Consider the following 14,579-nt stretch of genomic DNA (forward strand, 5'->3'; position numbering starts at 1 on the left):
GTTATTCCTCCAAAATATTCTATACAGATATAGAATATTAAAAAGATGCAAATCAGACTTCCAGAGACAAAAATGATATCTGAGATGAAAAATGTACTCAATGGAATTAATGGAAGATTACACATTACAGAAGAAAAGATTTGTGAATTTGAAGACACAGCAGTAGGAAATATCCAAAATTAATATAATAGTCATTATAGAAAAATAAATTGAGCATGAGTGAGCTATGGGTCAACTTTAAGTGCCCAAATACAGGTATAAATGGAGTCCATAAAGGAAAAAAGGTGAGGAAGAGAAAAATATTTGAAGAAATGTCTTGAAATGTAATTAAAACTACAAACCCACAGGTGCAACATGCACAACAAATCCCAAACACATTTAATAAAAAATAAAACCCCAAACCAAAATGATAACCCCTGCCAACCTACAATTGTTACATCCAGTGAAAACATCTTTCAAAAATAAAAGGGAGGGAGCAAGGGGGAAGATGGCGGAAGAGTAAGACGCGGAGATCACCTTCCTCCCCACAGATACACCAGAAATACATCTATATGTGGAACAACTCCTACAGAACACCTACTGAACGCTGGCAGAAGACATCAGACCTCCCAAAAGGCAAGACACTCCCCCATGTACCTGGGTAGGGCAAAAGAAAAAAGAATAAACAGAGACAAAAGAATAGGGACGGGACCTGCACCAGTGGGAGGGAGCCGTGAAGGAGGAAAAGTTTCCACACACTAGAAGCCCCTTCGCGGGCGGAGACTGCGGGTGGCAGAGCGGGGAAGCTTCGGAGCCGCGGAGAAGAGCGCAGCCACAGGGGTGCGGAGGGCAAACCGACTGGCACTCACCAGCCGGAGAGGCTTGTCTGCTCACCTGCTGGGGCAGGCGGAGCTGGGAGCTGAGGCTCCAGCTTTGGTTGGAGCGCAGGGAGTGGACTGGGGTTGGCGTCGTGAACACAGCCTGCAGCGGGTTAGTGCACCACGGCTTGCCGGGAGGGAGTCCGGGGAAAAGTCTGGACCTGCTGAAGAGGCAAGAGACTTTTCCTTTCCTCTTTGTTTCCTGGTGCCCGAGGAGAGGGGATTAAGAGCACCGCTTAAAGGACCTCCAGAGATGGGCGCGAGCTGCGGCTAACAGCGCGGACCACAGAGACGGGCATGAGATGCTAGGGCTGCTGCTGCCGCCACCAAGAAGCCTGTGTGTGAGCACAGGTCACTCTCCTCACCTCCCTTCCGGGGAGGCTGTGCAGCCCGCCACTGCCAGGGTCCCGGGATCCAGGGACAACTTTCCCAGGAGAACACACGCGCCTCAGGCTGGTGCAATGTCTTGCCGGCCTCTGCCACCACAGGCTTGCCCCGCATCTACACCCCTCCCTCCCCCCAGCCTGAGTGAGCCAGAGCCCCTGAAGCAGCTGCTCCTTTAACCCCACCCTGTCTGAGTGAAGAACAGACGCCCTCCGGTGACCTACAGGCAGAGGCGGGGCCAAATCCAAAGCTGAAACCCTGGAGCTGTGGGAACAAAGAAGAGAAAGGGAAAAACCTCCCAGCAACCTCAGAAGCAGCGGATTAAAGCTCCACAATCAACTTGATGTACCCTGCATCTGTGGAACACATGAATAGACAACGAATCATCCCAAATTGAGGAGGTGGGCTTTGAGAGCAAGATTTATTATTTTTTCCCCTTTTCCTCTTTTTGTGAGTGTGTATGTGTATGCTTCTGTGTGAGATTTTGTCTGTATAGCGTTGCTTTCACCATTTGTCCTAGTTCTATCCGTCTGTTTTTGCTTTAAAAAAATTATTTTCTTAATAATTATTTTTTATTTGAATAACTTTATTTTATTTTATCTTATTTTATTTTATCTTCTTTCTTTCTTTTTCTTCCTTCCTTCCTCTCTCTCTCTCTCTCTCCTTTTTCTCCCTTTTATTCTGAGCCGTGTGGATGAAAGGCTCTTGGTGCTGCAGCCAGGAGTCAGTGCTGTGCCTCTGAGGTGGGAGAGCCAACTTCAGGACACTGGTCCATAACAGACCTCCCAGCTCCACGTAATATCAAATGGCGAAAATATCCCAGAGATCTACATCTCAACACCAACACCCAGCTTCACTCAATGACCAGCAAGCTACAGTGCTGGACACCCCATGCCAAAAAACTAGCAAGACAGGAACACAACCCCACCCATTAGCAGAGAGGCTGCCTAAAATCATAATAAGTCCACAGACACTCCAAAACACACCACAAGACGTGGACCTGCCCACCAGAAAGACAAGATCCAGCCTCATCCACCTGAACACAGGCAGTAGTCCCCTCCACCAGGAAGCCTACACAACCCACTGAACCAACTTTAGCCACTGGGGATAGACAACAAAAACAACTGGAACTACGAACCTGCAGCCTGCAAAAAGGAGACCCCAAACACAGTAAGATAAGCTAAATGAGAAGACAGAAAAGCACACAGCAGGAGAAGGAGCAAGATAAAAACCCACCAGACCTAACAAATGAAAAGGAAATAGGCAGTCTACCTGAAAAAAGAATTCAGAATAATGACAGTAAAGATGATCCAATATCTTGAAAACAGAATAGAGAAAATGCAAGAAACATTTAACAAGGACCTAGAAGAACTAAAGATGAAACAAGCAATGATGAAAAACACAATACATGAAATTAAAAATACTCTAGATGGGATCAATAGCAGAATAACTGAGGCAGAAGAATGGATAAGTGACCTAGAAGATAAAAGAGTGGAAATAACTACTGCAGAGCACAATAAAGAAAAAAGAATGAAAAGAACTGAGGACAGTCTCAGAGACCTCTGGGACAACATTAAACGCACCAACATTCGAATTATAGGGGTTCCAGAAGAAGAAGAGAAAAAGAAAAGCACTGAGAAAATATTTGAAGAGATTATAATTGACAACTTCCCTAATATGGGAAAGGAAATAATTACTCAAGTCCAGGAAGCACAGAGAGTCCCATACAGGATAAATCCAAGGAGAAACACGCCAAGACGCATATTAACCAAACTATCAAAAATTAAATACAAAGAAAACATATTAAAAGCAGCAAGGGAAAAACAAAAATAACACACAAGGGAATCCCCATAAGGTTAACAGCTTATCTTTCAGCAGAAACTCTGCAAGCCAGAGGGACTGGCAGGACATATTTAAAGTGATGAAGGAGAGAAACCTACAACCAAGATTACTCTACCCAGCAAGGATCTCATTCAGATTTGATGGAGAAATTAAAACGTTTACAGACAAGCAAAAGCTGAGAGAGTTCAGCACCACCAAACCAGCTTTACAACAAATGCTAAAGGAACTTCTCTAGGCAAGAAACACAACAGAAGGAAAAGACCTACAATAATGAACCCAAAACAATTAAGAAAATGGGAATAGGAACATACATATCAGTAATGACCTTAAATGTAAATGGATTAAATGCTCCCATCAAAAGACACAGACTGGCTGGATGGATACAAAAACAAGACCCATAAATATGCTGTATACAAGAGACCCACTTCAGACCTAGAGACACGTACAGACTGAAAGTAAGGGGATGGAAAAAGATATTCCATGCAAATGGAAACCAAAAGAAAGCTGGAGTCGCAATTCTCATATCAGACAAAATAGACTTTAAAATAAAGACTATTACAAGAGACAAAGAAGAACACTACATAATGATCAAGGGATCGATCCAAGAAGAAGATATAACAATTGTAAATATTTATGCACCTAACATAGGAGCACCTCAATACATCAGGCAAATGCTAACAGCCATAAAAAGAGGAAATTGACAGTAACACATTCATAGTAGGGGACTTTAACAACCCACCTTCACCAATGGACAGATCATCCAAAATGAAAATAAATAAGGAAACATAAGCTTTAAATGATACATTAAACAAGATGGACTTAATTGATATTTATAGGACATTCCATCCCCAAACAAAAGAATACACATTTTTCTCAAGTGCTCATGGAACATTCTCCAGGATAGATCATATCTGGGGTCACAAATCAAGCCCTGGTAAATTTAAGAAAATTGAAATTGTATCAAGTATCTTTTCCGACCACAATGCTATGAGACTAGATATCAATTACAGGAAAAGAGCTGTAAAAAATACAAACACATGGAGGCTAAACAATACAATACTTAATAATGAAGTGATCACTGAAGAAATCAAAGAGGAAATTAAAAAATACCTAGAAACAAATGACAATGGAGACACGACGACCCAAAACCTATGGGATGCAGCAAAAGCAGTTCTAAGAGGGAAGTTTATAGCAATACAATCCTAACTTAAGAAATAGGAAACATCTCAAATAAACAACCTAAACTTGCATCTAAAGTAATTAGAGAAAGAAGAACAAAAAAACCCCAAAGTTAGCAGAAGGAAAGAAATCATAAAGATCAGATCAGAAATAAATGAAAAAGAAATGAAGGAAATGATAGCAAAGATCAATACAACTAAAAGCTGGTTCTTTGAGAAGATAAACAAAATTGATAAACCATTAGCCAGACTCATTAAGAAAAAAAGAGAGAAGACTCAAATCAATAGAATTAGAAATGAAAAACGAGAAGTAACAACTGACACTGCAGAAATACAAAAGATCATGAGAGATTACTACAAGCAACTCTATGCCAATAAAATGGACAACCTGGAAGAAATGGACAAATTCTTAGAAATGCACAACCTGCCAAGAATGAATCAGGAAGAAATAGAAAATATGAACAGACCAATCACAAGCAATGAAATTGAAACTGTGATTAAAACTCTTCCAACAAACAAAAGCCCAGGACCAGATGGATTCACAGGTGAATTCTATTAGAGAAGAGCTAACACCTATCCTTCTCAAACTCTTCCAAAATATAGCAGAGGGAGGAACACTCCCAAACTCATTCTACTAGGCCACCATCACCCTGATACCAAAACCAGACAAGGATGTCACAAAGAAAGAAAGCTACAGGCCAATATCACTGATGAACACAGATGCAAAAATCCTCAACAAAATACTAGCAAACAAAATCCAACAGCACATTAAAAGGATCATACACCATGATCAAGTGGGGTTTATTCCAGGAATGCAAGGATTCTTCAATATATGCAAATCAATCAACGTGATACACCATATTAACAAATTGAAGGAGAAAAACCACATGATCATCTCAATAGATGCAGATAAAGCTTTTGACAAAATCCAACACCCATTTATGATAAAAACCCTGTAGAAAGCAGGCATAGGGGGAACTTTCCTCAACATAATAAAGGCCATATATGACAAAGCCACAGCCAATATCGTCCTCAATGGTGAAAAACTGAAAGCATTTCCACTAAGATCAGGAACAAGACAAGGCTGCCCACTCCCACCACTCTTATTCAACATAGTTTTGGAAGTTTTAGCCACAGCAATCAGAGAAGAAAAGGAAATAAAAGGAATCCAAATCGGAAAAGAAGAAGTAAAGCTGTCACTGTTTGCAGATGACATGATACTATACATAGAGAATCCTAAAGATGCTACCAGAAAACTACTAGAGCTAATCAATGAATTTGGTAAAGTAGCAGGATACAAAATTAATGCACAGAAGTCTCTGGCATTCCTATACACTAATGATGAAAAATTTGAAAGTGAAATCAAGAAAACACTCCCATTTACCATTGCAACAAACAGAATAAAATATCTAGGAATAAACCTACCTAAGGAGACAAAAGACCTGTATGCAGAAAATTATAAGACACTGATGAAAGAAATTAAAGATGATACAATTAGATGGAGAGATATACCATGTTCTTGGATTAGAAGAATAAACATTGTGAAAATGACTCTACTACCCAAAGCAATCTACAGATTCAATGCAATCCCTATCAAACTACCACTGGCAATTTTCACAGAACTAGAACAAAAAATTTCACAATTTGTGTGGAAACACAAAAGACCCCGAAGAGCCAAAGCAATCTTGAGAACGAAAAACAGAGCTGGAGGAATCAGGCTCCCTGACTGCAGACTATACTACAAAGCTACAGTAATCAAGACAGTATGGTACTGGCACCAAAACAGAAATGTAGATGTATGGAACAGGATAGAAAGCCCAGAGATAAACCCACACACATATGGTCACCTTATCTTTGATAAAGGAGGCAGGAATGTACAGTGGAGAAAGGACAGCCTCTTCAATAAGTGGTGCTGGGAAAACTGGACAGCTACATGTAAAAGTATGAGATTAGAACACTCGCCAACACCATACACAAAAATGAGCTCAAAATGGATTAAAGACCTAAATGTAAGGCCAGAAACTATCAAACTCTTAGAGGAAAACATAGGCAGAACACTATGACATAAATCACAGCAAGATCCTTTTTGACCCACTTCCTAGAGAAATGGAAATAAAAACAAAAATAAACAAATGGGACCTAATGAAACTTCAAAGCTTTTGCACAGCAAAGGAAACCATAAACAGACCAAAAGACAACCCTCAGAATGGGAGAAAATACTTGCAAATGAAGCAACTGACAAAGGATTAATCTCCAAAATTTACAAGCAGCTCATGCAGCTCAATAACAAAAAAACAAACAACCCAATCCAAAAATGGGCAGAAGACCTAAATAGACATTTCTCCACAGAAGATATACAGATTGCCAACAAACACATGAAAGGATGCTCAACATCATTAATCATTAGAGAAATGCAAATCAAAACTACAATGAGATATCATCTCACACCGGTAAGAATGGCCATCATCAAAAAATCTAGAAACAATAAATGCTGGAGAGAGTATGGAGAAAAAGGAACACTCTTGCACTGCTGGTGGGAATGTGAATTGGTACAGCCACTATGGAGAACAGTATGGAGGTTCCTTAAAAAACTACAAACAGAACTACCATATGACCCAGCAATCCCACTACTGGGCATATACCCTGAGAAAACCATAATTCAAAGAGTCATGTACCAAAAAGTTCATTGCAGCTCTGTTTACAATAGCCAGGAGATGGAAACAACCTAAGTGTCCATCATTGCATGAATGGATCAAGAAGATGTGGCACATATATACAATGGAATATTACTGAGCCATAAAAAGAAATGAAATTGGGGGGCTTCCCTGGTGGCGCAGTGGTTCAGAATCTGCCTGCTAATGCAGGGGACACGGGTTCGAGCCCTGGTCTGGGAGGATCCCACATGCCGTGGAGCAACTAGGCCCGTGAGCCACAACTACTGAGCCTGCGCGTCTGGAGCCTGTGCTCCGCAATAAGAGAGGCCGCGATAGTGAGAGGCCCGCGCACCGCGATGAAGAGTGGCCCCCGCTTGCCACAACTAGAGAAAGCCCTCGCACAGAAACGAAGACCCAACACAGCAAAAAATAAATTAATTAATTAATAAACTCCTACCCTCCACATCGAAAAAAAAATAGGGCATATGGAAGGCGTCTTAGGCAGACTATCAGTGATTCTGATAGTAATCACTCAAGTGTTATTTAAACCTGAGGCAACTTCAACAGTCTTCAAAAAAAAAAAAGAAACGAAATTGAGTTATTTATAGTGAGGTGGATGGACCTAGAGTCTGTCATACAGAGTGAAGTAAGTCAGAAAGAGAAAGACAAATACCGTATGCTAACACAGAGATGTGGAATCTAAGAAAAAAAAAATGTCATGAAGAACCTAGGGGTAAGACAGGAATAAAGACACAGACCTACTAGAAAATGGACTTCAGGATATGGGGAGGGGGAAGGGTAAGCTGTGACAAAGTGAGAGAGTGACATGGACATATATACACTACCAAAAGTAAAATAGATAGCTACTGGGAAGCAGCCGCATAGCACAGGGAGATCAGCTCGATGCTTTGTGACCACCTGGATGGGTGGGATAGGGAGGGTGGGAGGGAGGGAGACGCAAGAGGGAGGAGATATGGGAACATATGTATAACTGATTCACTTTGTTATAAAGCAGAAACTAACACACCATTGTAAAGCAATTATACTCCAATAAAGATGTAAAAAATAAATAAATAAAATAAAAAAATAATAAAAGGGAGCAACTTCCCTGGTGGCGTACTGGTTAAGAATCTGCCTGCCAATGCAGGGGACACAGGTTCGAGCCCTGGTCCGGGAAGATCCCACATGCCGCGAAGCAACTAAGCCTGTGTGCCACAACTACTGAACCTGCACTCTAGAGCCCACGAGCCACAACTACTGAAGCCCACACGCCACAACTACTGAAGCCCGCCTGCCTACCCATGCTCCACAACAAGAGAAGCCACCGCAATGAGAAGCCCATGTACTGCAACAAAGATTAGCCCCCGCTCACTGCAACTAGAGAAAGTCCACGCGCAGCAACCAAGACCCAACACAGCCAAAAGTAAATTAAATAAATTTATTAAAAGTAAATAAATAAAAGGGAAATGCATTCTCAGACACACACAAAAAAGATGAATGAATTCATCATGAGCAAACTTGCACTATAAGAAAATTTAAAGGACACCCTTCAGGCGGAAGAACACAATAACACCAGTTGAAAATACAAATCTACACAAAGGAATTAAGAATATTGGAAATAGCACAAAGTTTGGAAAGAGAGAAATGGAAGTACATTACTGTAAGGCTCTTATATGACACATGAAATGATTTAATATCACTTGAAGGTAAACTGTGATAAACTAAAGATGTATATTATAAGCTCTAAAGCAACCACTAAAGTACAGAAACAAAGAATTATAGTTAATAAGCCAACATAGAGGATAAAATGAAATCATAAAAAAGATACAATTAATCTAAAAGAGGGCCAAAAGAAAGGGGAAGAGGATAGGGAAACAAGAACAAATGGGACAAACAGAAAATAAATAGCAAGATAGCAGACTTAACCTTACCCATATCTATAATCACATTAAATGTACATGGTCTAAGGCATAAAAGGTAGAGGTTATCCCACTGGATATAAAAACCAGACCCAACTATATGCTGCCTACAAGAAGCACACTTTAAATATAAAGGTACAGGGCTTCCCTGGTGGCGCAGTGGTTGAGAGTCCGCCTGCCGATGCAGGGGACGCGGGTTCATGCCCCAGTCTGGGAAGATCCCACATGCCGTGGAGCGGCTAGGCCCGTGAGCCATGGCCGCAGAGCCTGCGCATCCGGAGCCTGTGCTCCTCAACGGGAGAGGCCACAACAGTGAGAAGCCCACATACCGCAAAAAAAAAAAAAAAAAAAAAGAATCCGCCTGCCAATGCAGGGGACATGGGTTCGAGCCCTGGTCCGGGAAGATCCCACATGCTGCGTAGCAACTAAGCCCGTGCGCCACAACTACTGAACCTGCGCTGCACAGCCCAAGAGCCACAGCTTCTGAAGCCTGGGCGCCTAGAGCCTGTGCTCTGCAACAAGAGAAGCCACCACAATGAGAAGCCCGCGCACCGCAATGAAGAGCAGCCCCCACTCACCGCAACTAGAGAAAGCCTGCGCACAGCAACAAAGACCTAATGTGGCGAAAAATAAATAAATAAAATAAATAATAAAATTAAAAATGATAATAAATATAAAGGTACAAAGAGGTTCAATATAAAAGGATAAGGACAGACAAACTATGCTAACACTAGTCAAAAGAAAGCGAGAGTGGCTATATTAAGAGCAGACAAAGTAGACCTCAATGCAAAGAATACTACCAAGCATTTCATAAAAATAAAGGGGTAAATTCATTATAAGCACTTAACAATCCCCAAAGTTCTTCTGCCTCATAACAGAGATTCAAAATACATGAAGCAAAAACTGATCAAATTACAAAGAGAACTGCACAATTATTGTCAGAGATTTCAACATCCCTCTCATAATAGTTAATAGAACAAGCAAACAGAAAATCAGTAAAGATGAATAAGATTTGAACAACACTATCAACTGGCTTAACCTAACTGACATTTATGGAACAGTTCACCCAACAGGAGCAGAAAACTCATTCTTCTGGTATGCACACAGAACATTTATCAAGACAGACCATATTCTGTGCAATAAAACAAGTCTCAATACATTTAAAAGAATTCAATCATACAAAGTATGTTCTCTGGTTACAATGAAATTAAATTAAAATTCAGTAACAGAAAGATACCTGGAAAATTTCCAAATATTGGAAATTAGATAACATCTTTTTAAATAACTCAGAAAGGAAAAGAGAAAATTCTGAAGTGAAACAAGTCCAGTGTATCAAAATTTGTGGAATGGCATGATATTACAGCAGTAGTTAAGAAGCAAATTATAGCTTTAAGTGCCTATGACAGAAAAGAAGGTCAAAGAAAAAATCACCTCAGTTTCTGCCTTAAGAAACTAGACAAAGAGCAAATTAAACCTAAAGAAACTATAAAAAATTAATAAAGATCGGAGTAGAAGTTAAAATAATAGAAAACAGAAAAAGAATAGGGAAAATCAATGAAAACAAAAGCTAGTTCTTTGAAAACATCATTAAAATTTATAAAATCTCCAGGCAAACTGGGGAAAAAATTGAGAAGATACAAATTACCAATATCAGATATGAGAGAGTAGACATCACTACAAAGTCAGCATGTATTAAAAGAGGGATAAAATATTATAAACAACTTTATGCAAATAAATTCAGAAGAACTGGACAAATTCCAAACTACCAAAATTCACTCAAGAAGAAACAAATACAGTGAACAGCTGAATCTCTATTAAAGAATTTGAATTTATAGTTAAGAACTTACCCTCTAAGAAAACACCAGGCCAAGATGGCTTCACTGATAATTCTACCAAGCATTTAAGATAGAAATAACACCAATCCTACACAAACTCTTCTAGAAAATTGAAGAAAAGATAATATTTCCTAACATTCTATGAGGCCAGCATTACCCAGATACCAAAACCAGAGAAAGACATTACAAGAATCTACATCCCTCAGAACATAGAGGCAAATATTTTAAACAAAATTTTAGTAGTTTCAATACAGCAATATATAAAAATGTCAATACACCAAGTTCTAAAGGATTTTGTACCAAAAATGCAAGACTGGTTGAATATTCCAAAATCAATACACAACACGATGAGATTAGAAATCAATTACAGGGAAAAACAAATGTAAAACACAAACACATGGAGGCTAAACAGTACATTACTAAATAACCAAGAAATCACTGAAATCAAAGAGGAAATAAAAAAAATACCTAGAGACAAATGACAATGAAAACACGACGACCCAAAACCTATGGGATGCAGCAAAACCAGTTCTAAGAGGGAAGTTTATAGCAATACAAGCCTACCTCAAGAAACAAGAAAAATTTCAAATAAACCTTACACCTAAAGGAACTAGAGAAAGAGAAACGAACAAAACCCAAAGTTAGCAGAAGGAAAGAAATCATAAAGAGCAGAGCAGAAATAAATGAAATAGAAACAAAGAAAACAATAGCAAAGATCAATAAAACTAAAGGCTGGTTCTTTGAGAAGATAAACAAAATTGATAAACCATTAGCCAGACTCATCAAGAAAAAGAGGGAGGACTCAAATCAATAAAATTGGAAATGAAAACGGAGAAGTTACAACAGACACCACAGAAATACAAAGCATTCTAAGAGACTACTACAAGCAACTCTATGCCAATTTATGGACAACCTGGAAGAAATGGACAAATTCTTAGAAAGCTATAACCTTCCAAGACTGAACCAGGAAGAAACAGAAAATACGAACAGACCAATCATAAGTAATGAAATTGAAACTGTGATTAAAAATCTTCCAACGAACCAAAGTCCAGGACCAGATGGCTTCACAGGTGAATTTTATCAAACATTTAGAGAAGAGCTAACACCCATCCTTCTCAAACTCTTCCAAAAAATTGCAGAGGAAGGAACACTCCCAAACTCATTCTATGAGGCCACCATCACCCTGATACCAAAACCAGACAAAGATACTACAAAAAAAGAAAATTACAGACCAATATCACTGATGAATATAGATGCAAAAATTCTCAACAAAATACTAGCAAACAGAATCCAACAACACATTAAAAGGATCATGCATCATGATCAAGTGGGATTTATCCCAGGGATGCAAGGATTCTTCAATATATGCAAATCAATCAATGTGATACACCATACTAACAAATCGAAGAACAAAAACCATATGATCATCTCAGTAGATGCAGAAAAAGCTTTTGACAAAATTCAACACCCATTTATGATAAAAACTCTAGAAAGTGGGCATAGAGGGAACCTACCTCAACATAATAAAGGCCATATATGACAAACCCACAGCAAACATCATTTTCAATGGTGAAAAACTGAAAGCATTTCCTCTAAGATCAGGAACAAGACAAGGATGTCCACTCTCACCACTATTATTCAACATAGTTTTGGAAGTCCTAAGCAAGGCAATCAGAGAAGAAAAAGAAATAAAAGGAATACAAATTGGAAAAGAAGACGTAAAGCTGTCACTGTTTGCAGATGACATGATCCTATACACAGAGAATCCTAAAGATTCCACCAGAAAACTACTGGAGCTAATCTATGAATTCAGTAAAGTTGCAGGATACAAAGTTAATGCACAGAAATCTCTTGCATTCCTATACACTAATGATGAAAAATCTGAAAGAGAAATTAAGGAAACACTCCCATTTACCATTGCAACAAAAAGAATAAAATACCTAGGAATAAACCTACCTAGGGAGACAGAAGACCTGTGCGCAGAAAACTAAAAGACACTGATGAAAGAAATTAAAGATGATACGAACAGACGGAGAGATATACCATGTTCTTGGATTGGAAGAATCAATATTGTGAAAATGACTATACTACCCAAAGCAATCTACAGATTCAATGCATCCCTATCAAATTACCAATGGCATTTTTTACAGAACTAGAACAAAAAACCTTAAAATTAGTATGGAGACACAAAAGACCCTGAATAGACAAAGAAGTCTTGAGGGGAAACAATGGAGCTTGAGGAATCAGGCTCCCTGACTTCAGACTATATCACAAAGCTACAGTAATCAAGATAGTATGGTACTGGCACAAAAACAGAAATATAGATCAATGGAACAGGACAGAAAGCCCAGAGATAAACCCACACACCTATGGTCAACTAATCTATGACAAAGGAGGCAAGGATACACGATGGAGAAAAGACAGTCTCTTCAATAAGTGGTGCTGGCAAAACTAGACAGCTACATGTAAAAGAATGAAATTAGAACACTCCCTAACACCATATACAAAAATAAACTCCAAATGGATTAGAGACCTAAATTTAAGACAGGTCACTATAAAACTCTTAGAGGAAAACACAGGAAGAACACTCTTTGACATAAATCACAGCAAGATCTTTTTTGATCCACCTCCTAGAGTAATGGAAATAAAAACAAAAATAAACAAATAGGACCTAATGAAACTTCAAAGCTTCTGCACAGCAAAGGAAACTACAAACAAGACGAAAAGACAACCCTCAGAATGGGAGAAATATTCACAAACGAATCAACAGACAAAGGATTAATCTCCAAAATATATAAACAGCTCATGCAGCTCAATATTGAAAAAACAAACAACCCAATCCAAAAATGGGCAGAAGACCTAAATAGACATTTCTCCAAAGAAGACATACAGATGGCCAAGAAGCACATGAAAAGGTGCTCAACATCACTAATTATTAGAGAAATGCAAATGAAAACTAAAATGAGGTATCACCTCACACCAGTTAGAATGGGCATCATCAGAAAATCTACAAATAACAAATGCTGGAAAGGGTGTGCAGAAAAGGGAATCTTCTTGCACTGTTGGTGGGAATGTAAACTGATACAGCCACTATGGACAACAGTATGGAGGTTCCTTAAAAAACTAAAAATAGAATTACCATATGACCCAGCAATCCCACCACTGGGCATATACCCAGAGAAAACTGTAATTCAAAAAGATACGTGCACCCCAATGTTCACTGCACCACTATTTACAATAGCCAGGTCATGGAAGCAACCTAAACGCCCATCAACAGACGAATGGATAAAGAAGATGTGGTACATATATTCAATGGAATCTTACTCAGCCATAAACAGGAACGAAATTGGGTCATTTGTAGAGACGTGGATGGATCTAGAGACTGTTATACAGAGTGAAGCAAGTCAGAAAGAGAAAAACAAATATCGTATATTAACGCATATATGTGGAACCTAGAAAAATGGTACAGATGAACCAGTTTGCAGGGCAGAAATAGAGACACAGATGTAGAGAACAAACGTATGGACACCAAGGGGGGAAAGTGGCAGAGGGGTGGTGGTGGTGGTGTGATGAATTGGGAGATTGGGATTGACATATATACACTAATATGTATAAAATGGATAACTAATAAGAGCCTGCTGTATAAAAAAAATAATTCTACAAAAAAAGAATCATGCTTTGAAGCATAAAGTATTGATAAATTAATAGGCAATAAGTCTCTCCAAAAGTTTTTAAATCTTACTAAAATAGTCACTCTCAGAAGCAAGTATCTATTCATATCAAACTTTAGAATATTAATTCTGCATGAATTTCCACATGTGACTTTGCCACCTAATTTGTTTAAAAATTCTAAATACATGAACAGCTTCCAAAAGTAGACAGGTTCCTAAGAATTAAAGAGAAATTTTAG

At 38.9% G+C, this 14,579-nt stretch overlaps 1 protein-coding gene across 10 annotated transcripts in view; it reads right to left on the reverse strand.

Moving 5' to 3' along the window:
• Window positions 1-14,579, reverse strand: part of BTBD10 (BTB domain containing 10) — a 78,097-nt gene that overhangs the window by 24,603 nt on the left and 38,915 nt on the right. The gene's annotated exons all lie outside the window — the stretch shown is intronic.

Source organism: Mesoplodon densirostris, chromosome 7 (genome assembly GCF_025265405.1).
Source record: "Mesoplodon densirostris isolate mMesDen1 chromosome 7, mMesDen1 primary haplotype, whole genome shotgun sequence".
Lineage (NCBI taxonomy): Eukaryota > Metazoa > Chordata > Mammalia > Artiodactyla > Ziphiidae > Mesoplodon > Mesoplodon densirostris.